This window comes from Passer domesticus, chromosome 6 (assembly GCF_036417665.1).
Source record: "Passer domesticus isolate bPasDom1 chromosome 6, bPasDom1.hap1, whole genome shotgun sequence".
Taxonomy (NCBI): Eukaryota; Metazoa; Chordata; class Aves; order Passeriformes; family Passeridae; genus Passer; species Passer domesticus.
Window position 1 is genome coordinate 41,789,983 of NC_087479.1, and position 25,878 is coordinate 41,815,860.

Consider the following 25,878-nt stretch of genomic DNA (forward strand, 5'->3'; position numbering starts at 1 on the left):
TCAAATGACCCAGTGGTATGCTGAGTTTTCTACAGCCATTTTGTATTGCCAAGGAGGAAACTTAGCATTTTGGTGTCTCACAGTCTGCAAGATGCTGCTGTGTAAGAGCTCTTGCTGCCAAACTTAGAGTGGTTACATAAGGTAGAATCCTATTGATCCTGGGGGAGGATGGTGGGCAGAGATTTCTTCAGAAACTGGAGACTTTCTCGGAACAGATACTGAAGAGGCAGAAAAGTAGCAAGAAATCTAGGTCTCTTCCCAATGTGAATTGAATAAACTTTTTGCACAGACAATTGTATTGTAGTTTGCAAAAATTTATTCACTCAACTGGCCATTAGTGGTAAGTATTCTTTGTATTCTGTGCCTTGCAGAGGTGAACAAAAAGGTGTAAAACTAAAACATGTCTAAATGAAGTTCATAAATGCGACATGAAGGGCTTCTCTTCGCTAATTTTTTACATATCATTGAGCTTGTGAGCTGTGGCCAGCAGATTTTTTTTCCATGAGGCCCATTCTAATCTATTTGGTAATTTTAGATGTTGTTTTGTTAGGTTAAATTTATGTGAAGGACCCATGAAGCTCAGCATGTACTAGTAACTACAGAATAAATTCCAGTCCTGTTGTCTGTCCTGCTTACAAAAGTAAGAACAGACTTACATCAGTCTCTTTTTAACTTCTCTGAAACAGCTAAATTGGTATGAAGAAAAGATGACAAATGCAGTGGGAGGGCAGTAACTCTCTTTTGGAAATGTTTGCTTAATTTCTTTTAACTTCCTGTGGGAGCAGTAGAGGCCCTCTCCTTACTCTTGTTTAGTTGTAGGAGAAAATGCAGCATGGGACCAGCAAGGAGTGGGCATGTTTTTTGACTGCTGCTTTTTGAAATTTGTCTACCAGGGTGTAAACTTTACTGTCTTTTCTGGTGTCCCAGCAATAAATTGGCAAATGAGAAAGAACAGCAATGTTTCTATAGTGGCTGTGGTGCATTACTATCTTATTAAATACATGGAAGACATAATTTAGGTATGATTATGTAAATCTAGGGATATCACCTCTTCGTCTGTGTGATTTCCCCCTCTCCACTTACTGTTCATCAGTTAAACATTCTTGAAAGCATCATTAGTAGTTACTAGTTGAAGGGACAAAGCCAAGGTGAATGTTCTGAGGGAAAGGTCCTTTCTACAGAGGCTGTCATGTTGGGGCTGCATTAATTTCAACCTATTTTTCATTTTCTCTGGAGTCCCTCATGATAGGGGTGCATTTCATGTAAACCTATAAATCTTCACTATACCCTTGATTATTTCAGGAAGAAAATTATGAGCTTTGAAACTAAATGATCTCCCTACTTAAAACCTGCAAGCGTAGCTGCCTTCAGAAGACAGAAATTTCAGTAGGAAAAAACTGGAGAGAAAAGGGTGGAATAAGATGAACTCAGATTACCTCAAAGGCAAAAGTAGTTTCCTATTTTTGCAATAATAGAAATAGGGGTTGCATTGTTCAGACTGCATGTGGAAGAAAATTTTCATTTTGCATGTGAAGTGTATTTTGGCAGTTTGGCTGGGAAGAAATGGTTGTAGAGTGTTCTTTTAAATTTTTCAAGTGTATGCTATGGAAATAAGTTAGGTCTCGAGTCTCCATTTTTATTTTCAATAAGGCTAATAACAGGAGAGGCATTATGAAAACTCCATAAGGGACTTGGAGCTCTCTTGAAAAAATCTTTGAAATCTTAAGGCTTGGATTTATCTAGGAAATTTGAGCTACAGTTCCTTAAATAATGCAATATATATTTAAGTAAAAATAAAACTCAAGCCAGAACAGAAAGTCGTGAAAGTACTACCCCACCAAAGACTCTTCAGTTATTGTATTGTAATTGGGTTGAAAATATTAAAGTTGTGTTCTTTATCTGTTCAGATATACAACCATTCCTCTCATTAACTAAAAACAGTTAAGGTCAGTTGAATTAGAAACCTGAAGCAAACTCAGGCAAGCAGAGGAGGTAATTTGTTAAGTAGGTATGCAAGAGCCCAAGTATTTGGAAATAGGTTCAAGTCAAGTGACCAATACATTGAAAATTTGCTATCATGTAATAGAACTGAATGGGTAGGTATTTTCATTACTGGAAAAGAAAATGTTGTGATTTCTGGAGGTTATGAGCTAGACCTCAATGTTTAATAGTGGCGGGTTTTATGTAATTAGACAGGTCTTCCATGAAAAATACATGCCAGAAATGTTGAAAACTTTGACCCTCTTCAGAAACTAAAAAATTATCAATAGATTTGTTTTCAGCTCTAGAACATGCAGAGGAATGTGGTTGAATTAATGTATGGCTGGATATATGCAACTTGTGTCATCAGGAAGTAAACATTTTTCTTTCTGCTCTTCATGTTTCATATAACACCTGTTCCACCTGTTTTTTTTGCCTCTGAAATTTGCAGGGGGTGCTCGCAGTGAAGTGGGCTGTGTATGGTAGCATTGCCCAGAGGGATTTCTTGTTTTCCCGTGACTTGCAGGGCAGTGTCCATGCCCTTTACTGGAGAGCAAGGATTGCCCTGGTTCTCCTTGGCTCTTTCCTCTCTTGCAACTACCATGTGATTTAGATGATTGGTAAGGGAGAGAGAGTGTAGCATGACTTGTAAACTTTCCTTTTTCTCCTTTGTCATTGATATTCAAGGCTTGCTGTGGTAACCCGATGCCCTCCTTTTACAGAAGTCACAACCCTTTCAGACCACAAAAGATCCCTTCAGACCGGGATTCCCTTGACAATCAGCTTTATAGTTTAAGCAGCTTTATTCAATACTGACAACAGTGACAGTTGAGAGAGGTAACTAGGAGACTTCTTGTATTATAAATACTTGGCTTGGGAGTTTGTGCCTAAGGGTCTTAAGCTGCCTAAAAGAGTCTCTTAATCTGCCTTAATTCTTCTTATTATATTCTTTTGCTGAAGTAGGCGGAGATGCACAATCTATCTTTTAATTTAGATGGAAAGGGAAGTTCCACACCTGTCTCATTGAACATTGTATTTTTTATATGATATTATGTGATTTATATGTTCTACTAGACATATTTACAGAATGTAGAAAGATAGGAGAAAACGAGGAATCTGCCGAAAAACCTTATTTTTATATTGTATATTTTCCCATTTGAAATCAAAGCTTTGCTTTGAATCATGAACATTTCCATGACTTTTCCATCTGGAATGTCATGGATGATTCTGAGGTCTGGCAGTGGAGAAGAGTAACTTCCTCATCTCTTATTTCTCTGTGACATAAACCTACTTCTTTGTCTGGGAATGAGCCAACTTGAAATGTTCATGTTGGTATCAGCTGGAAACCAGCGTCCCCAAAACGATAATTTTCTTTATGATTTTGGATATGGGAAGGGAAACTGTAGGAGAATGTGGAAGGGCAGCCTATAAAGTCATGGCTTTGAGGATATAAGAGGTAGAGATGGATAAAGTTACTGCTCTGATATTCACAACATCATAAATGTTAACTTTGCTGGTAGAAATGAATTTTGTTATTATTGAGGGAGGAGAAAAGTCATGACTTTTAGAAAGGTGTGCTTTCTAAATCTATGATTATTTAGAAAAATACAATTCATTTCTTAATGTAACATGAGTCATTATTTCCTAAGATTATTTTGTCCTAGTTTAATGCCCATTATACCATGAGAGTGCTTTCTTTTAAGTAGAAACCACGCTTGAGCTTTTAACAGTTAAAATCTTTTACTTCTGAATGTTGCTGGTGGTTATCCTTCTCCCCATGTTGTTTAACTGTAATTGGTGTACTAGAAGGCTCCTTGCATGACCTTTTCCAGGCCCTCAGGCAACAAAATGACTAGGTACTTCCAATAAGGATATCAGTTTATGAGAATAGACATTTGACCTCAGTTGTTCTACAAATTATTGTCTAAATAGTACTTTTCATGTGTAGGTGCGTTTCTGAAGTCACTTCAGGCTGAGACCTGTTTAATTATTTATGCCTAGTAGTAAGCACTACAAGAAGCAGTGGAGAAAAGGTCACTGGAGCAAGAAGAGCATGTCTTCTACACAAGGCCCTGATGTTCCACTTGATTTTAGTAGAATAAATACACAGACACTAGGAAACATTAAGAATTTAAGGTTACATGGCTTTTTACCATTGTTAGTAATGGGACTGGAAATTGCCTTTTGTTAGTATAATACTCTTTGAATTTTTAATTTTACAAAGGAAAAGAAGTGTTTTGTTTTCTTTTCTGAAACAAGTCATGAATATGCTCCTACACTAAAAATGTTTTGAGCAACACTGCTAGTGTAATACTGTGGTTGCTTGGTTTTCTTTTAACATCCCATCTTAAAGGCTGCTACTTGAGCTGTTGGGGTTATTTTCAGTTCTCTAGAATCTCCATTTTATGATTTGATGTTATCATTGAGAAGGAGTTGGTGTGGATGATATATGAGATGAAACTAATGTGTTTTGTCCTTGCTTTTGTCCCAGATTGGAAGTCTGTTAGATTCTGTTGTTTTGGTAGACAAAAGAAAAAAATACACCTCAATTGTCTCATTGCCCTATCCATTAGACATGATAATCCCCAATAGTACTGGAAATATGCACTGCCTTTAAATCTGGAGTAGTTCTCTGGCCCTTTTAGAGGGAGCAGGCTTTTTTTTGTGTCTGTTAAAATTAAGAGAGTTCACGTAGATATAAAAAAAAGTCTAGGGAAAAGTCTTATTTGATCTACTACAGGCGTATGTAGCCACTTTGTGATCTGTCTTACTTGTTTTTCCTTTCTCTGTGACCAGTTTTCCTGTAGGGTAAAGAGTGTACAGATTTATGTACTGTATAGACTACTAAAACTGTTATTGAGTGATTGCATTATGCTGGCAAATTGCTCCCCAGTGCATGGTTACTACCCCTCAGGACAAAAATGAGAAGCTTCCCTGCCACCACCTTGTGTCCTTCTGATGGTATTTCTGATTAACTTGCTTTCTCTGCATTACAGTAACAAATATCTTTAATGGCATTTCATTATACATATGATGCCCCAAGTTTCATCAAATAAGGAAACGCTTTTACTTGCTTGGGCTTTCAATTTCTACTTGCAGTCACTCAGCAAGCAGTAATCTTTTTTAATTTATTGTTGAATAGCTGATAAAATGAAATAGTTTTGTAAGGTAAAGCAATACTTTGCTTTAGAGATCAAATTATTTAAACTGGCAGAACTATAACAAAACAGGATGTCCAAGCAATGCATTGTTGTAAGGGTCAAGATTGTGGTTCCGATATTTGGTCTTTTGCTACCTGTGACCTTTAGTGCCTAAAATTTTTCTCTTAAGCTGCTCATCCCCAGGCAGAAGTGAGGATCAGTACATCGTTGTTGCCTTGCTGCTGCCTTTTGCATTACCTTCATTGGCTAAGTAGTTTTAAAACTTCATTGCAGTAGTGCAGGCCACATGGAGAAATGGATAATGTTGGGGACACCTGAATCAGAACTACCTGTAACAAGACATCTCTAGGACTGATGCAACTGCTATTCACATTGGATGAGGGCAATAAAAGTGGGTCACCATGTCAGGATAGTGGGCAGCTTTTGTGTCATTAGCAATGTTGTTTTGGCTTTGTTTGTAAATATTGTCATCGTCATTTCAGTCTTGTACTTTGCTTGCTTTGCATGCCCTTTGCTGGTAAGGATGGAGATGAAATATGCAAGCAACATCTGACTCATTCCCTTCACACTGTCTCAAGAATAATTTGAGAAGGATTAAGCAATAGTTGAGTCACTAAAAGTCACTAAATCAACCGTGAAGTTCTGACTTGCTGTATTGGAGGCTGTGTCTTGCTTTCCATTGTTTTGCATAGTCCCCTGTTCACACTGGGTGTGAAATCCAGCCACAGTTTGTACAGCAGCTTATGCTAATACATCATGTTACAAATCCTGCTCTGGAATTGCAGGGTTGATTCTGTTTTCCCCGAGTAGAAACAACAAAGTAGGACTGTAAGATCAGTTTGAATAATAGAGATGAATATTACAAAACCCATACAAGTGCCGAGCTGCTTTAATTGCTTTGTAGCTGCACAGGGAAACTTGAGGACAGATACTGCTCTGAGGACACTGGCTAGCAGAACTCAGAATAGCTGGACCATGTAGCAGCTCCAGGGCTTAGGGTTCTGATAGTAGTCCAGCCAGCTGCTCCCAGCAAAGGCTCTGATTTCAGTGTTTGGTACAATAAATCCTGTAGCAAGAATTTTAACAAAGTTAAGGTTATGTTGCCTTGAACATCATAGTCACAAATTTAGAGGAATCTCTGCCTCCTGAAGATGATCTGTATGGTGTTTAATGAATATGAAGATTGTAGGCTTCCATCAAAAAGTAATATGACTCTGGTGATTACTCTTAAATTTATGGACTATAATAAAACATTAATACAGCATATTCCTGTTGAATTAGCCCATAGCATCTAATGTTTGGAGTGTTATTTTCTATTGAATATTATTTGAGGATCCAAAAATAGAAAATTGTTATTAAAAAGCAAGTTTTCACTATCTCCCACCTTAGTACATATTCCTTTACAGGGCAAATGTGTTTAAATTTAGGCTCTTATTTACAGCTGAAGCACAGAATAACACTGTAACATTTTACCCATTTACATCTGTTGTAGCACAGATTTGTTTAAAGTGGTTCAAAAAGATGGTGGCTTTGAGTTCTGATTTTGGAAATTAATGCATTAAGAATTGCAAATTCACAAGAGATGATGAAACTATGTGGAGTTTAAATTTCCTTGCATATGACAAGACAAAATTTAAACAATATGTTTACGTTCATTACTATGTATGTGTATTTTCCCTGAGAAAGCTTAAAAATAATTTAAAATTCCCAACCTGAATAAGAAAAAGCACTGAGTCCTTCAAGATAGTCCCTACCACCCTATGCATAAATACAACTATTATTTAAATAATACTGTTAGTAACACTTTAGTTGTATGATGTTCTGTCACTGTCAGAATGAGGTTGTGCCTGTATCAAAATACTTTGGGCTAGTTTCTTTTATGAAATAACTTGAACTGACTTTGCCTTTTGATTTCAGATCTTCATAAATGCTTCAAAAACTCCTCTTGTCTCTGCTGCCTTGTTCTCTTAACACTGCATTGCACAAGCATTTTCAGACTTTATTCACAGAGTAACACAGTATTTATTAAGAAATCCATTCCTGTTCTCATATATACAGTTAGAAATAGCGTGCATGTGAACATATGCACTCATCTATTATTTCAGAAGTTTCAAGTGCTTCTGCCATAATCACTTATGTTACAACAGAAGCTGATTTTCTGTTCAAAACACTAAAACTTGTACTTGTGAGGTGAACAGCTATCTGAAAATATTTAGATTTTTTTGGTTTTGTTTTAGACTATGGAAGGATTAAGTTTCAGCTGGTGTGTGCCCTGCCTTTTCTCCAAACTTTAGTTGTGTGTCTCACTGACTGCAAATATTTGCCTCCTCTCCCTTAGTACTTCCATTGAACTTCCTCTGTAAGTCTTTAGAAAGACTGGAGCCCAGCATTTAAAGCCATTTAAGTGAGCTGTATCTCTACTTTAAATATTTTAATCTCTTCTCTTTGCTGATGTTTTTTTTTTATTTTTTCTTTTTTTTCTCCCCCCCCCCCCCCCCCCCCCGGATTCCTTACTGAGTTTTATCACGATTGAAAGCGGTTTAAAATTGGTTTGTTTTCTTAGTGATCTGGAGGCGCTTAAAGCATAGCTCTTAAAGAAGAGCCTCTTCTAAATTCAGTGTATGGTGGTGCAGCAGAAGCCTTGGAAGCAGTCACCAGCAGGGCTCGTGGAGCTCCGCTCCAGCTGCTTTTCCTGCCGAATTGCACCGGGGAGGGGAAGAGCGGAGAGTGGGGAAGCAGCCGGGCGGACCGCGGTAAAGCATCGTGCCGCTAAGCGAGCAAGCGGGGGCGGTACTAACAGCTCATTAATTCCTTAGCTTCGGGTTTTGTTGTGGCTTAATATGCTTATTGCAAGCATGTAAATCCAATAAAAAAATGGGTGAAATGACCTTATTACCTCTCCCAATCTCCCCCCTCCTTTATGTCATTACGGTACCTTCTCTGATGCAGGTATATAATTTATTTGTTACCCTCTTTGATCTGAAAAGCTAGCTAAGGCTCAGGCTTTATGTACTGTGTTAAGAAGAGATGTTGATGACATGACAGTGCCTTTGCTGAATCTGTTCATTGAGTATGGAAGGAATTGAGCAAGAGAACAACAACCTTAGCTTACTTCAGACACTGATCAGTTTAAAAAAGAAGGCTTTAATATTCAGAGAAAGAAATTAACAACTTTTGTTTGTGGTGTATTACTTTTGATCACTCCCCCGATCCTCTTGAGGTTTTTTGCATGTAACTGGATTGGCTAATGCGACCACTAGTCATTCAGCTCTGTCAGGGATGCAGAGGTTGCTGAAGAAGGAGACTAAAACAATCTTGTAACTATAATGAATAATGGCAGTTTGCACCTGGGAGCAATGAAAATTTTAACCCATTTCTTTCCTAGATGGAAGAACACAAATGCTCCATACCCCTCCCTATTATGCTTTTAATTTTTTATTTCTTTGGCACAGGGTTCTTTATCCAGGTTGGATTTGGTTAGTGTTGAGTGTCAGAAAGTAAGTTACAGTACTTTGGGTTTATAAAGTACTTGTTTAGCTCCTAAATGAAAAATTACTATTTTCTGTTGAAGGAGGGAAAATCTGTGGTTGCTTATGCTCTAGAGGAGCGGGTAGGGTTAGAGTCATCTTTAGGAATCAGAGTAAAATCCCATTCGGACACATGTATAGTGTTCAGAAGTCTTTCTTTCATGATTCGTGTAGATTTAGGTGTGCATAATCACATTATTTTTGCCTGAGTCAGCTTTTAAGGTAGTTTTTAAGTCACAAGGTCTTAAACTGGGAAGATCTGAAATTCTAAGTTCTACCCTAGATCAAATCTTTTCAACAAAGTGCTATGGCCAAGGACTAAAACTTGTGCAGAGTCCAAAGCTGCAAAATACTGAATTTACCTTTAATTATGGCAGTTTAAAACTGGCCCAAATAGAAGTTTTGACTATAAAAATTAAACCTATGGCTGTCAGAAAACTAGCCATGTCCAGACTCTAATGACTTGGTAAGTGATCACATATCTATAATGAACCTCACTACCAGTATAACAGAGTCTGGCTGAATTCAAGTAACTGTTATTTCAAATTTTCTCTTAATCCACCTGGCTCTTGAAGTACAATACCTTATTCTTGCTTGCCATGTAGAATTTGCAGTAGGAAATTCGGTGGCTTGATTTGCAGATGGACGAAGTGATTTCATAAGTCATTAATACTTATGAATCCATCAGTGGGGAAACAGTCTTGCAATTCTACTTATTCTAAGTGTGTAAGCATGAATAATTTTAGGTTCAACCTGGAAACAAAGTGGTGTACTTTTTTCTCCCCATTAAAAAAAACAAAACTGCATTCCTTAAATGGAAATGTTTGTAGAGTTTTGTGAGCATGGAGAGAGAACATTTCTTTAAGTCTTTCAGGTGTATTTTGAAAAGCATTGTGGAAGTAGAACTATTCTTTTTCTGTGTTTCTTTCAACTATCAAAATTTTTTTGAGAACCACCAGTCTTTGCTTTTTTGAAAATGTTACTCCTTGTGGCATTTTGTTAAATGGCAGCTGATGCTAGGACTTTAGGTGTATATCTGAAAGGCTATGGCACAAATCAAACACACATAGAGTATTATACATATATTACTGATAATAAGCTACATTCACATGATGGAAATTATTCTAATATACACATGGGGAAGTGAGGTGCTCACAGTAAGGCATGCTACAGATTTATCCCTTTAAAGCACTTTATGACCATTTAAAAAATTTCAGCATCCTTTTGAATTAAAAAAAAAACAAACAGGAAATTATGCTGAAAATATTGGCAATTGTGATGTGTTTGTGTTGGGGTAGCACTTAAAGAGCATCTTGCTGCTTAGCTTATGCTTACTCATTCATTTTGTTTTCATATGGGTCAACATATTGGGGTACTCTGTTGGTGGAAGTCCAGGGCAGCATTGGGTATTCCAGTGAACAAGTTATAAATTTTCCTTCAGAAAAATCCACCTGTGTATTGAATTTGTGCAAATGCCATGAAATTATAATGAAATATACCATGGTTTATTCTGTGCAACAAGTTAATGTATAGATCTTTTGGATTAGGATATTAAAGAATGAATGAACAGTTTAACACAAGGCAAGCTACTTCCAAATAACTCTTCAAAGGAATAGAACAGAAGTGTGAAGTAAAAAAAAAAAAAAAAAATAATCACTGTTTTCTTGGTTTCTTCTTTAGCTAGGAAAAGTAATACCAATGTCCAAAAGAAGCAGTTTTCTGCAATGTAACTGATTCTTTCTCCTGCTTAGAACCAGAACTTTAATAATAGTTTGTATAGTTGTCAGTAATTTTAGAGCTCTTTTGAAAACAGTTATTTGTTTCCACTTCTGTCTCACTTTCTACTCTTATCTGTGTAAACTTTGTCCTTTTCTAGGAAGAAAGACACTTTTCTTTCCCTCTGGAAATCTCACTTGACATTTAGCAAGGGATGTTTGTAAGAATGTCAGATTGATGAGAGCTGTTTGCTGAAGTCTCACAATGTTCATTCAGCTGAACAATATCTGTTGTTAACAGCTATAATTATTATGAGCAGGTTTAAAAGGACAAGCTTATTGCTGCACTTCGACAAAATGTTTCTGAGCTGCTGGTTACTCAGTAGTAGTACTTGTCACATTATGTTGCTTTTTATCAAAGTGCTTATGGATATTGACTAATTAAATGCGTCAGAGGCTATCTGTAGGTTGCTTGGTTGAGGGGAAGTAAATAACAGCTTATTGTACAATTTTTGAGTGTTTGGGTTCATAATGATAAACAAGAGATGGAGATATGGCCTTTGTGGTAGAGATATGACTGTTTTGCTGAAGTTCTGTCTGGGACTTTCAGACTTGGCTTTGTAGTTCCATACAACCTGTGGGAAGTCGTTAACTAAAAATGAATCATTAAAGTCGGAAAAAACCTTGACTGTCATTGATCCAAAATATATAAAGCTTTTCTTCTCTGGTAAGACAAGACAGCACAGGTGTGGCTCTGAAATCAAGGTGAGGCAGCACAGATCACCTTACTGAAGGTGTTGGAAGCTGCTTACAAGTAAGAAATTCCAGGAAACTTGGGAAAACAAAATGACTTATGGAGTTACAAATGTGCAGTATTTGCAATACAAGCAACACAACCCACAAGCTATATTTGTGAATCTTACTGTCCTTTAGTTTTTAACTGGAACCTCTTTTATCACACAAGTTGCTAGTGATGGTTGTTCTGCAAAGAAAAATGAAACAAAGCACTGCAGAAAAAATGAAACAAAGCAGCTTACTTGGACTTAACACAATTGGCATGTGTCTTCTAATGTTTCTTAGATAGCCAAGTATGGGATTTGTAATAAGCAAGAGATTCCTGTCTTACATTGGGTATATTGTGCTTTATTATGCAGACTGCTCTGGGCAGATATGTAATCAGATAAGTACTTGAGCCCCGGCTCTAGTGACTATTTGTGCTAATTGATAAAAAGATTGCTGCATAGTAGCCTAAATGGCAATTGGGCCATATGTTAGAAAAGGAAAGCATGTGTTTTGCCAACTGACTCTGTTGAATGTACCTGGCAGAACAAGACAATATCTTACCTATGTATTTCATGTTTATGATACAGGAAACTAGAAATCACAATGTAGCTAAATAGGTATGGCAAATGGGAAGCTCTTTTCCTAAAATTTTTGAGATAACATTGTGTTTGTGGAAATCTCGTTGTATTGGTCATCCTGCTAGTTGGATGTAGAAAGAAATATCTATATAGATTTCTCTTATGGTTTGGAGGAAGGTGATAGGGAGTGAATTTCAATACATTAATTTCCAGGCATCAAAAACTGTGTAATTTGCTGTTTGGGCATTTATATAAATCATCACAAAGAATTATGAAATAATGTTTAGCTGATTATTATTCCTAGTTAACTGACATATGCTCAGACCAGCTGTACTGAGCTTGAGACCATGTGACATATTTGAGCCTTTTAGACTTGAGAGCAGTTATCAAAAGATCTCAAAATGGATTTTCTTGTATCTTGTGTGTTCCTTTTGCACAAGCAAGCAGAATTCACTTTCAAAAGTTCTGTGTGGTTACTAATTCTTATTGTGGCAATAATAGCCCCATTTGTTCTAGAAGACTTGCATGTGTAGTTGTTGACTTTTCGTAATCTGACACTTATTTGGGCACATGAATCAGCATTGAGTTTTAAAAATTCAGGCCTTTGTTCACTCTGGTGTTGTTTAGATTCAGTTAAAATATTTTAACTTTACACCTTCTCACTCCCCACTTTATATATCTGTAGCTCGGGACAAAACATTGCTGATGATCATGAGACTCTGACTGCTCACTGACATTGCTGGGAAATTGTAGCCCCTGTCACCCTGGGCTGAATTTTAGCTAGCCAGATGTTTTTCTTTTAAGTCCTGAGGTGGCGATAAATAATTATAGAGAAGATCATTCACCTTTCTGTAGGTTTGCTAACTTCCTGTGAGACTTAGTCCCCACTTTACAGCTTCTTTTGATGAAGTTGTCCAAACTGACCCTGATTAGCATTGTTAGGGTGATTAATAAACCTTAAATATAAAAAGCTCCTGGGTGTGCTTTTTAGGATTTTTGTCTACTTAAATTTTTTGTGATGTCTCATACTATTAGGTGTTACATTCATTTTGGGAATGATGTCTGGTGAAATGTAGCTTATGAAGAGAGAGACCAACCCACTGGGAGGCTACTAATTAGGATAGATTGAAGGATAATCTTTAGGTGTGAGTTTGAAAGGATGTCAGTGGTGTCTGTCTACAGAATGATCAGCTGTCCTTGTATAATTTTTGGCAGATGTCTAATTTCTTTTTAAAGACCTCCAATGATGAAGACTATGCAATCTCCCTAGGCACATTTGTCCTTTACATGAAGCTAGTGAGCTGTCACTGAGAAGTTGGCTGTAAAGTTTCAATAATTATTATGCAGTCAGGGCCCTCATCTGTACACCAATATACTTTTCCTTATTCCCATCAGCATGTGCTTCACAGATTACAGTGTTTCAAGTAGAGCATGGCAAATTCTGCTGGAGATTAACATTCCCAGATCCAGTGCACTTTGTAGGTTCTGCCAGACTATTGCTAGGAAACCTGTGGGTTTGGTCTTGGGACTGGTTTTACGGAAATTGCCGGCCTTTATTCTGGAACCTGGTTGAGTAGAGACAGCTGCTGAGGATAGTCATGTGATGAAGCATGTAGGATTTTGTTTCTTCCTAGTATCTTGTGGCTTGGTGTCTGGAGCCACTTTACTTATAACTATGTGATCTTCCCTCCAGCAACTGAGTATGTTTTCATAAACAGAACATAATTGATTTGATAATGCTTTATGTGAGCAGGGATGTTTCCATACCCAAAAGGTAGGGATACCAGATAAATGTTAAGAACAGATGGTACTGTCATTATCAGAGGAAAACAACTAAAGAAGTTGCTTGAGAGGGGGAAGTGAATCAAAGAATTCTGTGGATAAGCCTGCTCTCAGCTGTCTTTGTATACTTAGAATTTCAGATTCAGCTCTGCTGCTTTTGCTACTTTGCTCTTTCAGCTAGAGGCAAGTCCTCCCTTTGCTTCACAAAGAACCATGGCAGGGTTGTTGACCTAGGAATCAGCTGGGTGGGAGGCCACGTTAAGAACTGGTCTCCCATGGCTAGAGTCAGCCTCAGAGCACTGAGTGACCAAGAGGATGAACGGACAAGGTGGGGATTGTGTGTCAGTTGTGGAAAAGAAACCTTGCTCAAGCATCTGGAGCTAAGCAGCCTCCTTGTTTATTTCCCCAAGTGCACTGTCCAGTTTTATCTCCCATATGTGTTTAGCTGCTTGCAGCGCTTGCTTGCTAAGATTTATCAAGTCTGCATCATGTGACTGCATGCTGATCAGCTTTCCTTTGAGGCAATTACACCAACTCATTGCTCTAAACGGTGAACCAAGTCAGAGATGAAACTTTGGCTGTGGGAGAAATGCAGTCCAGTGGTCTTATTTTGGGGCTAGAAATGGAAATTTCATATGTTGCCCACTGATTTGTGAGTGGGGTTTTGTCACAAAATCACCACCCAGGAACAGAAAAAAAAAGGAAACTCTAAACAACTTTCTGTAAATGAAGTATTCACTGTTCTTTGTCTGTCTGGAGATGGTTTCTTGGTTTTAAAGTGGCTGGAAACAGTGTACACAGTTGTAGTATGAAACATTTTGTCGTGTACTTTCCATGTCACTATTAAAATTTTAAATTTTCTTTCTTATCACCTAGCTCTGTGTGTGTGTGGTTTTTTGTTTTTTTTTTTTTTTTTTTTTTCCTGATGCTAATCCCAGTTAATACGAGTGCTTTCCATGGAATATTTTGCTTGGATTTTTAAAAATATAATTGAATGTATTCCTTTCCCTTCTCCTGAATCCTTATTTTTGTTTGTTGAATCACCTGTTTCACATATCATGTGCTAACTGATATTTTTACTTGCTGTTTTATTACAATGGTTCTTAGACTTTCCAGAATGTGTTTCTATTGTGCTATTTGCTGGCAAATCTGGTAGAGAGCTGATTTCTCCCTGCAAGATTCTGTGCTTTCATGGGTGAGCTGGGGGGCAAAGATTGTTCAGACTCAGAAGAAATTATGGTGTGTGAAAGGTTCTTAGTATGTTGAACATGATGTAGGCAAAAAAAAAAAAGTATTTTAGAAGTCAGGTTCTCTATTTATAGTTCTTTGTTCACCTTTCTGAGAGAGAGATTTGAGATACATTTAAAGCTGCATCATCTGACGTGATCTAGCAATCAGCTCTCTGAGAAGGTGCTCTTTGAACGAAAAGGCATGGAGAGGCTACGGGAGATGAAGGAGCAGGTTCCTTAGTGGCCCTCTTTGCGCTGATTCCCTGCCTCTCCGCTGGCCCGCAGGAGCGGAGCGCTGCCGGCCGCCCCCGGGATGCCGCTCCCGCCGAGGCGGCTGCCCCGCGGCCGCGCTGCCGGGCGCTGCGGCACTCGCTCCTCGGCAGCGGGCCCGCTCCCGGCTGTCAGCTTCCAGGATGCTGCCGGCAGCCGGAGCTCTGGAGTCCCTAGTGGTAACGGCAGGGAAACAAACAGCTCCTTTCCCCTCTTCATCCTCGGCAAAGAAAGGGACCGGCACGGCAGCTGCACCGCGGTGAGCGCTAACCGGCGGCTTTGCTCGGTGCCGCTTGCTGACCCCCTTTTCTTTTGGCATGCTGTATTTACCTCCTTAGCCGTGTGGCTGCTGTTTTGTGTCACACTTGCAATAAGTTCTCAGCAGGACTTCTCTGTCCTTCCAATTTTCTTGTATAACTGTATTGCAGCGTCTTTACCCCGAGGGATCTGCTGCAACTGAAGAACAGTAGGAGTAAATAAGTTACTTTGCGTGCCTTGCTTGTTTTCCTTTTACCTTCAGGCCAAGTTCTTGATACTGCAAAACAAAGTTTTCCTCTATACTCTGCCAGAACCTGTAAGCACTCTTTTTATGCTAATTTTTATCATTTTAGTGGGACCCATGGTAAAAATTGGCTTGTTACTGTCAACCTGTGTACCTTCTACGAAAAATGCTTGTGAAAGGTTGTGTGTGTGCTGGAATATTCCTGATGTAGTTGAGGATGTGAATCTCTAATGCCAGCAGTACTATGGGATGCTGCCAGGTACTGCATCTCCTCTGGTTTTCCTGCTTTCAGCTGAAGTACCTGGTCTCTTAGCTACTTCTCATTTTATTCTGATGCTTTTGTGAATTATTTTGCAGTTCTGTAGATGTTTGATAATAATTTTGAAATATATTCTGAAATATATTCTGCTATTTCAATACCCACTGCCTCTTGCCCCCTGCTTATGACTTTATGCTATGCAGAACAAAGAACAGTTTTACAATTTGGTGTGTGCCAGTGGTAAAAAGCCTGGTCTAAACAAACAACTCCAGTGGCAATTAGTGACTGATGTTGTGTATTGAGTAGGCAGGGTACAAGTGCTCGTGTTTCATCAAGTGTGAAATAGGACATAGCAGATTGGTAGGGTCTGCAGCAAAGGACAAATGTAACCTTAAGTGGGATTTGTATCCCTGTATCCAGGTTGCTTTCTGTCATCCTGTAACCAAGGGCTCAGAAGTCACATGTCGCTTTCTGCAGTGTTGATGCTGTAAGTGGAGTTGCTTAAGGCTGTGTATAAAACCTCACTACAGGTATAATTTAACTATTCTCTCTTCAGTTGCAGAAGAGTGAAGAGCACTGTCTCTGTACCTTGTCACCCTGTATGTGCTGCAAAAGATTTTTCTGTCATATCTATACCCACATGTATTTCATTCCTCTTGCATAATTCATTGTTGAAGAATTTGCATTTCCCTGAAGTTGAAAGTTCCAAGAGTGCATTGTAATGATGAGAGAAATGGGGGCAGAAGAAGCTGACTGGGTTTGGTTGCTTTGTTTTTTTTTTTTTGTGTTTTTTTTTTTTATTTTGACCTAACACTTTTGCAAATTTATTTATTGTACAAAAATCTCTTAACTAAGAGGCAGTTGAACTGGTGCCAGTGGAATATTTCAGACTTTAAAAGTGACATAGCCCATCTATATTCATACTTGCAAAAGCATTTTCCGAGCTGCCTCAGCACAAGGTGACCATCTGTCTGTGTCCCCTGCTAACCTGGCAGTGAGGGAGAGCTGAACCTTCGGCTGTCTCCTGTATACACACACACCCACAAGCCCTTTCTTTTTCTCCCCAAGATCAGTGGTTTACTGCATGTTTGATATGGGAAACAGTCATGTACAAATGGGCTATGGTTTTGGGCAGATACACAACAGGGACATTTTGGTGTGGTACCAGGTAGGGAGCTGTTGTTACAGATAATAACATCCAAGTAGCCTATACAAGAACCAGTCTCTTGTAGTTGGGGATCTGACAAAACACATAGAATGTGTTGGGACAGCTACAGCTGTTTGAAAGGTTTCACTGTTCTTGAATAAGAGGTGAGCATGTATGCTAAAGCATGCATGTGGCTTCCTTTACACATCATTGTGTGAATCTTTCATGTGGGAATCCTTTCTTGTAAGGCAGATGAGCAAAGGACAATTTCAAGAAAACATCTTGACTACTACATTTTAGTAACTTAGTTTTCATTGTATTTTTTTAAATGGATGTAACATAGGAGAGCAATTAGCCCTCATTGAGGGATGCTCTTTATGTTATGCTACATCACTGAGTCATAGGAATACCCACTATTGTGCTAGGTCTCCCCAGTACCGTGTGTTCCTTTCCAGAGTGTCAGTCTAAAGGCTTCAACCTCTGTTAGAGTTTAGCACCTTGAACATGCGATGGAGGCCATATCAGGTTGGGATGTGGCTCATCACAATATCAGTAATGCTATTGATGCCACACAGGCTGCTCTTGATGGAATGATGCAAACCTAAGAGACAAGGTAATCAATTGTAGCCAAGAAGTACTCAGCTGGGAGAGACGGCATGCTGAAAGGCTGGTGTGACCTTTCCAGATCATCACTCCGTTTAGTATAATTAATGAAAATCCCCCTGCTGAAATGAAACATCTATGTGCTTTTTTTTTGGGGGGGGGGGGGGAGGGGTGTAAAACTGGGGGGAGGAGTTTAGGGCAAGATAAACATGCAGCTTTTGAAGAACTTAAATGACCAAATCTTATTGGGAAGAAAGGAAGATTGTAAAGAATTAGGCAGCTCAGGTTTGCACTGTTTCACTGTCAAATTATTGAAATTAATGTCTGTGTCACTGTTTGCGTCACTGCAACAAGTCTTCTGACACCTCTGGCAATTTCCCTCTTGACTGAGAATCATTTTTCATCTTCATGATGCACCAGGAATCTTTTATCAGTTCTGCAGAAGTGTGGTGTATGTATTCATAGCTTAGCTTTGAAAGAGAAGTGCTTACAATAGGTTAAGAGCTCAGGCAACCATAATTTCCCTTTTGGCAATGCTGTGTTTTATCCTCTTTTGCACATCAAATAAGTACACTGGAGGTCAAGGGAAGTGGGCTGTGTAAGAAACCTGAATGCTGACTGACACTGCCTAGAAGTCTATGTTAGTTAAAACTTGTATTCAGACCATGCTGCCACTGGTTCTGTGTTTAAAAACAAAAATGTTTTCAACTTTCTAACAACAACCAGAGCTGTCCAATTTAAATTAATCAGTTATTTGTCACTGTCTGGCATATTTTGTCTCAGTTGTTGTTATATACTTTTTTGTTTTTGTTTTCCTCCCATGTTTTACTGGAGCAACAATAGCGTGGAGACATTTGTCTTGCAGAAAAAAATCTGAGTATCAATCAAACATGTTTCCTTGGCTTTGTCATAGTAAATTTGTATGTCTAGGAAATTACTCTGGTTGCTTGTTGTTTTCTTCTGGTGCTGATTTCTCAATGGTTGGGTGTAATCTCAGACTGCTTCCCTTAAGAAACACAAACAGTACAATGATATTTAATTCTTTCACAACCAAAACCATAAAGTGAAAGTAAAATTGATGTAAAATAGATTTTGTGAAAAAGACTCTATTCTGGTTGCATGGTGAATAAGACCTAACTGATTTTAAATTTTAGAAACATGTATATGGGGTTTTATGGAGGGATTTAGGTTATTATTTTTGAAACAGCAAAACTGCTAGGACTTACAGGATTTATGTGTGTATGTGTATATATGTGTGTGTGTTTATTTTTAAAAACTCCGTCCAGTTACATGGCACTACTGTAAGGGCTAGACACTTCACAGAGCAGAGTGATTATGAAGTAAATTTTTTACCTCATTTAAGAAAAATGTTTTCTAGTCATCCAGGGCTGTAGTCAACATATGTATTTCTTCTCACTTCAAGAATATGTTTTCCAGAGTTAAATACTTAGAACAACTGTCAGCAGGTTGTCTTTAACATGTGGCAGAGAGAGGGTGTTCAGGCAGTAGTTGCTTTTAAATCTAGAGTTACCTTTATTATGGACTGTGCTGTTAGTGCACTGCTTCCTATAACCCTACTGCAGTGTGGCTGAAAAATGGGAAAGAATCCAAGAATGGCTTACTTGCTTGCTTCTAAAATTCACAGCCACCTTCACATCGTATGATAGAGACAAATCTAGATTCAAACTGCTGAACAGTTTCCCACAGGCTGTGTCATAGCAGTGTCCTTGTAGAAAGGTCCCATGGCATTTACAGAGTTTGGAAATCAAGTTAGAGAGCTCCAAGGGTTTTGTTTTATGAAAATGCTGTTCTAATTTCAGCAAAATAAGTTATTTGTGAATGGTTGGCTTTTTCTAAACACTTCCAAAAGCAATAAACAGAGGCAAGTACAGAGAAGATTTTCAGTCCTTTCCTCCCCAACAGCTACAGATATGAAAGCAGATGACAATTCATGCCAAAGAAAAACCTTGTTCAGAATGTTTATTCTTCCACTAAAAGAGGCAGTACTAATGCCACTGAAGTCTTAATGATGTTTTGGAGAAAGACATAATGATAATTTTTGGAAGAGGAGTGTTAACAATAGTTATTCTGCACAAACATTTTAGTCTTAAGCTTCAGTACTGAAATGATTTCTTACAACTCAGGAAAGCTGATGTAAACACAAGACTTCTGAGTTAATATGAATCCTGTAGCATTTTTCAGACCTTCAGTTGTATAAAGAACTGGAGCAAAATCATCATTCCCTAATTTGCCGATAGAGACTTAGCTATTTTTTGAGCAGGATATGTGGCCTCCTTTAACCTTTCCAGCTCTAAGGATATCAACACATGGAAATGAGGACTTCAAAGATAGGTGTATTGTGGTGCATTTCCTCCAGTTGCTGTTCACCTGTGTTACTCTGACCCAGTTCAGAGATGGAAATGGGCCTTTTGTATTCAACAGTACACACTTAGCACAGCCTTTACGGCTGGTGGTGGAGTAGACATAACTTTCTGGATGCCAATAGAAAGCACATTTGTTTAATTGACTCTGATCCTTCACTCTTACCTGCCCAGTGGGATGCTTCAAAAGGAGCATGTTCTTCTGCATAGATTGTATTGAACAGTGAAGGTTTGCTTGATGCAAAAATTATTCACTGCATGTCTGCCATCTGTTCTCCCAGTCTTTCAATGCTCAATCTGATCAGTAGAGCTCCTCAATTATTCAAGTGAAAAAACCTTGAGTGAGAAAATGACATTAATGTTTTATGCCACTTTTTTTGGCTGAATAAACAATACTGGAGTATACAAAGGATTAATAGATCCTTCCTGTTGGGCTTCAGCTATATTATTATGAGAAATTTTGTCTGCTAAAATATGAGCCTTACAGTACCTCTGCAGGCATAAATTATCTGGTTTTTCCTCTTGAAGGATGTCTTGTTAGCCTAAAGGTAATTTTTTTCATTTACAATGTACTATAGCTTTCATGTTCCTTTTTCTGTACTCAACCCCATATGCAGCGTGTTACCTCCCTACATACATTAATTGTTGGTACTTTAACAAAGAATCAAATCCAAGTTTTTGTGTAGATAACTGAGAGCTGGTATTGTATAGAGTTGACCAACAAAAAAATCTAAGACACAGCAATTTACAGTGAAAGCAAAACCATGAAATGTTTGTGCCTTTTTTTTCTGTCCGTGTGGGATTAGGGTATTGCTGTGGGAGCTTGGGATGCAGGTTCCAGATTTGATTCCTGCGACATAATTTAACAGATGAAAGCTGCTGGCCTCAATTAGGCAAAATAGGGACACAAACCTGAACACTGTGCCACAAATCTCATCCGTGGCCTCTTGTTGAGATGGCTGTACCTTTGTGTTTTCCTTTTTCCAGCAATCAGAATTGCCTACCAAAGTTTATCTAACACTGTTCAAATGTAATTTTGTCTGAAATTGCAGGAGGTCAGAGTGCATATTGAAATTTTCTTTTCCTGCTTCTAGGCAGCACAAGAATAATATAAAGAGGTTCAATTCTGCTGTTTCCCTTCTGACACTGACAGTGAAATTTACTTTTGTATACGGTAAATTTAATCCCACTTGAGTACTATGTGTGTATGTATGAGCATGTGTTTGCACGGCTGTCTTCTGATCAAGACCTAAGTGAGCTTAAGGTAGGTTTGATGCTGGCTCACTCCATACGATTTTGTTTTATTGCATTGGAAAGTTGAAGTGAACAGAAGTTTCAATCAAGCTAAAGCTACACAAACCTCAAAATAGCACAAGTTCATGGCATTACATATCCTAACTAGATGTTATCAAGGTAAGGTGTTGTTTTATCAGACTGCTGCCTGTTCCTTCAGTATGCTGAAAAATTTGTAGAAAGTATTGGTTAAAATTGCTATAGAAAATTTCAGGCTGTTCTGTTCTTACCTTAGTAAAGATTTCAGAGTTCTAAATGAGTTTTTTTTTGTCTCTTAATCTTTCTTTTTGTTATGTGCCTTATTTCTAAATATTAAAGGTGACTTGTGTGTAGAACTGAATTGGTGTGCTTAAGGTCAGTAAAGTTTTTAAAAGTCTTCTATTGTGGAACAGAAGAACAAAGCACAGTCTCTTTATTGTTCAGAGAGCACTGATGCATTTGTTGACCACCAGCACCTTTTGTAAAGTTTAGGGATGTAAAGAAGGCATTTTTTGTATTAATTGAACCTAATTCAAATCAACTGGTATACTTTATATTACAAAAATATTTTAGCAAGCCCATTATAATGTTTCCATCAGAATCAATACACTAATGAAAGCAGAATTGGGTGTTTATATTTTGGACTAAATTTTTTTACAATATGTTTTCTACAAAGGCTTGTTAGGGGAAGTAAATTACTCACATATGGAAGGTATGTTGATCAGAACTAATTGAATAGTTGTGATTGAGTTTTCCATAAACCAAGAAAAAGCAGCTGGCAGAATCTTGTGTCTGAAATATGTAATGCTGAAGTCATAGAATCATTAGGTTTTGAAAAGAATTCAAAGATTGAGTCCATCCACCACTGTGTTCACCACTTAACAATGTCATTGAGTGCCTCAGCCACATGTTGTCTTTGAATGCTTCCAGGGATGGTAGCTCAGCTGCTTCCTTGGCTAGCCTGTTCTGGTACTTGATAACCTTTTCAGTGAATAAATTTTTCCTAATATTCTTTTGGAATCTCCCTGGCACAGCTCAAGGCCATTTCCTTTCCTCCTGTCAATTTTACCTGGGAGGAGAAAGCAAGCCCCATCTGGCTATGTACTCCTTCTAGGCAGTTGTAGAAGTGCTAAGCTTTCCCCTGAATCTCCTTTTCTCCAGGTTAAACACCCCTAGCTCCCTCATGTATTTTTCACAGGAATTGCTCTCCAGACCCTTTATCACTTCTGCCCTTCTCTGGAAATGCTCCAACACCTCAATGTTCTTCTTGTCATGAGGGGCCCAAAACTGGACACAACACTTGAGGTGCAGCCTCACCAGTGCTGAGTACAGCAGGACAATCACTGCCCTGGTCCTGCTGACCATATTATTGTTGTCCAGGCTGCTATTGGCCTTCTTGGCCACCTGGCCACAAGCTCTCTCATGCTCAGCTGATTGTGGACCAGCACCCCCAAGTCCTTTTCTTCTGAGTGGTTTCCCAGCCACTCTTCCTCAGCCTGTAGCACTGCATGGAGTTGTTGTGACCCAGCATTCTGCCTTGTTGAACCACATACTCTTGGCCTCAGCCCAACAATCTGGCCTGTCCAGATCCCTTTGCAGAGCCTTCCTACCCTTCAGCAGATCAGCACTCCCACCCAGGTTGGTGTTGTCTGTGACAGAAGGTGCACTCAATGCCTTTGCCCAGATCATTGATATTAAGCAGGACTGGCCCCAGTACTAAGCCCCAGGGAGCTCCACCTGCGATCAGCCACCAGTTGAATTTAAGGTCATTCACCACCATGCTCTAGGCTCAGCCCTCCAGCCAGTTTTACCCTGTGAAAAGTACACACCACTACACCATGAGAAGCCAGCTTCTCCAGGAGAATGGTGTGGGAAGCTTTCGAAGACTTAACTGAAGTGCAGGTAGACCATATCCACAGCCTTTTCCTCATTGGTGAAATGGGTTACCTTGTCATAGGAGATCAAGTCAGTCATGCAGGATCTATCTTTCCCAATGTCAGCTGTCTGGGCCTTTTTCCCTAGTTGTGCTGCACTCCAGATGATCTTCTCTGTGACTTTTCCTGGCACTGAAGTCAGGCTGACAAGCCTTAAAGTTGGGCTCATCCAGGATTTTTAACCTGAGACCTCTTGTACCCTATGGGAGAATCGTATACCCCTAGACCAACAAGCTGACATGGATATATTGACGCTTATTTCGAGTTATTTCTCTCAATCCTGAATGTTGGAAGACAGTAAAAAGGATAAAACGGAGACTTTCATTTTCAGTAAGAACTTACTTAAAAAAACTCAAGAAAGCAAAGCTAAACTCTTCTTATTTCGTTACAATATTCTGAATGACGAATATGGATGGAAGGACATAGGGTGACAAAAGGCATCTGAATTGACTTAGATTTGAAGGATGGAGAAATTGTTCCATTTGAGTCTTTTTTTTAAGTTTGAAGTGGCTTTTAAAGAGCTTATGAAGTTGTTATAAAGCTAATTCAGTACTGTGAAGTGCAAGGTAAGAAAGTCTGGAAGGCAGTTTGAAATGTTCAAACCCACTGATGGGTCCTAAGTTAAATTCTGCTTTTCAATCACACAGCTGTCTTTGTGATTGGATTACTAAAAATATCTGCTTAGTGCTCAGCTATGGTTAAAATCATTAAAAATTACACTTAATAATTTTTGAATAAGAAGGGGTTGAGAATATACTAGAAACATATATGTTGATGTTTAGCAGAGAATATGTAAAGTATTTTTTGGTTTGTTGTTTTTGGGATTTTTTTTGTCCTTTTTCTTCATTTTGGAGAAGAAAGAATAAAGAAGGGGTAGGGCTAGGAAGAAAACAGTAGAAAGAAATAATATAAAATTTTTGTCTAGTATCATTTGCCTCATCTATATCTCTTTTGTGCCATGACGTAAAAAAATGGGATGGCCTTGTACATAAAATACTGAAGAAACTACAGAACCACTTAACATAATAGGGTATCTTAGAACTGCAGGGCTCTTTAAAAGATTGTAAAGTGAAAAGAGAGACTCCTATGTTAAAATATGCATAAATTGTGGTTTCATTTCTGCTTCAAGCATTGGTGACACAACTACTATGGCTCATATGAGTGGACTGAGGCAACAGAATTTAAGAAATAATGTGCTCCATAATTCTTGCCAATGAGTTTAGCACACAACAGGAGTGTGTACTTGCTTTTTGCTAAGGACTGTGGTCTTCAGAGTGCAGAATAACTAAGTTTCAGCTGTGTGTATTATAGGTGTTGAAATGACTGAAAATAGACTGTGTCAGCAGTATAAATCTGTTAACATTTTCTTGAATATCAAGTGTGAGAATACTTATTTATTTTCTCTCCAGTGTTAGCAGTATGCCTTCAGTGAATATACTGGAGGTTTTTTCTGTGTTGTGTGTTTTGTTGGTTTTTTTGTTTTGCCAGTGGCAGAATTTGTTTCACTTATGGGCACTGTGACATGTGCTTGTATGCACTTGTATCCTTGGGATTTTTTAGATTATTTAGACTAGGCTTATTTAACTAGTGCAGTCCTGGGACAGAAAAAATGTTGTGGACTTCTCTGTTAAGATCGCTAAATAGGATAGTAGATCTTTAGCTAGGAACAGGTTTTAATCTTCCTTGTTTTTTCCTTGGCACACATTACATAGAGGAAAAGCCCTAGACAGTTTTAGAAAAAGTCATTAGAATGGATTACACTTTCCAGAACACTGTTGCTTTCATTAGAATAACTGATAACTTTGACTCTGCCTACTCCACCAGTTCTTTTTCTCAGCTTATGGGAGACTATTCCTTTCCCAAAGAAGTATTGCAAAAATGATGTGATAATCTCAGTAGGGATATGCTAATTGTTAGATTAATCTGAAAGATCTTGTTAAATTTTTATTTAGAATGTGTTGATATTTGTCAAGCATTATAAAGGCAAATTAAAATTTGTTTTCAGGTGTCACTTTTCACTTGATACCCATGGGTGCTATATGGTATTTTTTTGTCCAATAATGCATCCATGACAAACAATGGCAGTAAATTTTTGTTGCTTTTATACATTAATTTTACGAGTCTCTGCACTTCAGTACTATGGAAATAGTACTTGCACATACATGCCAACCAAATAAAAATCCTAGACTGGGAAAGGACATGAATGTGCAGCACAAAACAATACAGCCATAGAAAGAAAGCAATTCTCTCTAGGGTTCCTGTAACATTTTTTAATTCTTTCCTGTAATATTACTTTTTCTGCAATAACTATCAGGTTTTTTTAATTGCCTCTGACTATTTAGAAGGTATTTTCACCTTTTTAAAATTTGTATCTGGGCAGAACTGGGACATTCAGAGAGAATATAATATATCAGAATACTAAGGGAAGTCTGATGGAATAAGATAGAACCAGAAATTGTGTATAATTCCCTAATAAAATGTTCAGAAAAAATGCAACTTTAAAATGCAAAAAGCACTAAAAAAGCAAGCAAGTTTTGCTGTTTATTGGTGCACATTTGCATAACCCAATAGTTCATAAGCCTACATTAAAATGTTTCTGGTTATGAACACAATATAACATATGACACATGCTAATTGTAAAAATATATTTTAGTTGACTGAAGTATTTATGATGGTGTTTAGCACAATTAGAGATGTTCAAAATAACACTCAGTGTTAACTGTTGTACTTTAGCAAATTAGTGTTTCCAATTAAT

The 25,878-nt window shown here is 38.2% G+C and overlaps 1 protein-coding gene across 10 annotated transcripts in view; it reads left to right on the top strand.

Moving 5' to 3' along the window:
* Positions 1–25,878, top strand: part of LRRC4C (leucine rich repeat containing 4C) — a 490,575-nt gene that overhangs the window by 15,482 nt on the left and 449,215 nt on the right. The window contains exon 1 of one of the 10 annotated variants that reach the window (XM_064424966.1): positions 15,230–15,284. The exons of the other annotated variants lie outside the window; for them this stretch is intronic. The gene's annotated coding sequence lies outside the window, so the exon portion shown is untranslated. Of the gene's footprint in view, positions 1–15,229; positions 15,285–25,878 lie in introns of those variants that run through there. 10 annotated transcript variants of the gene reach the window in all.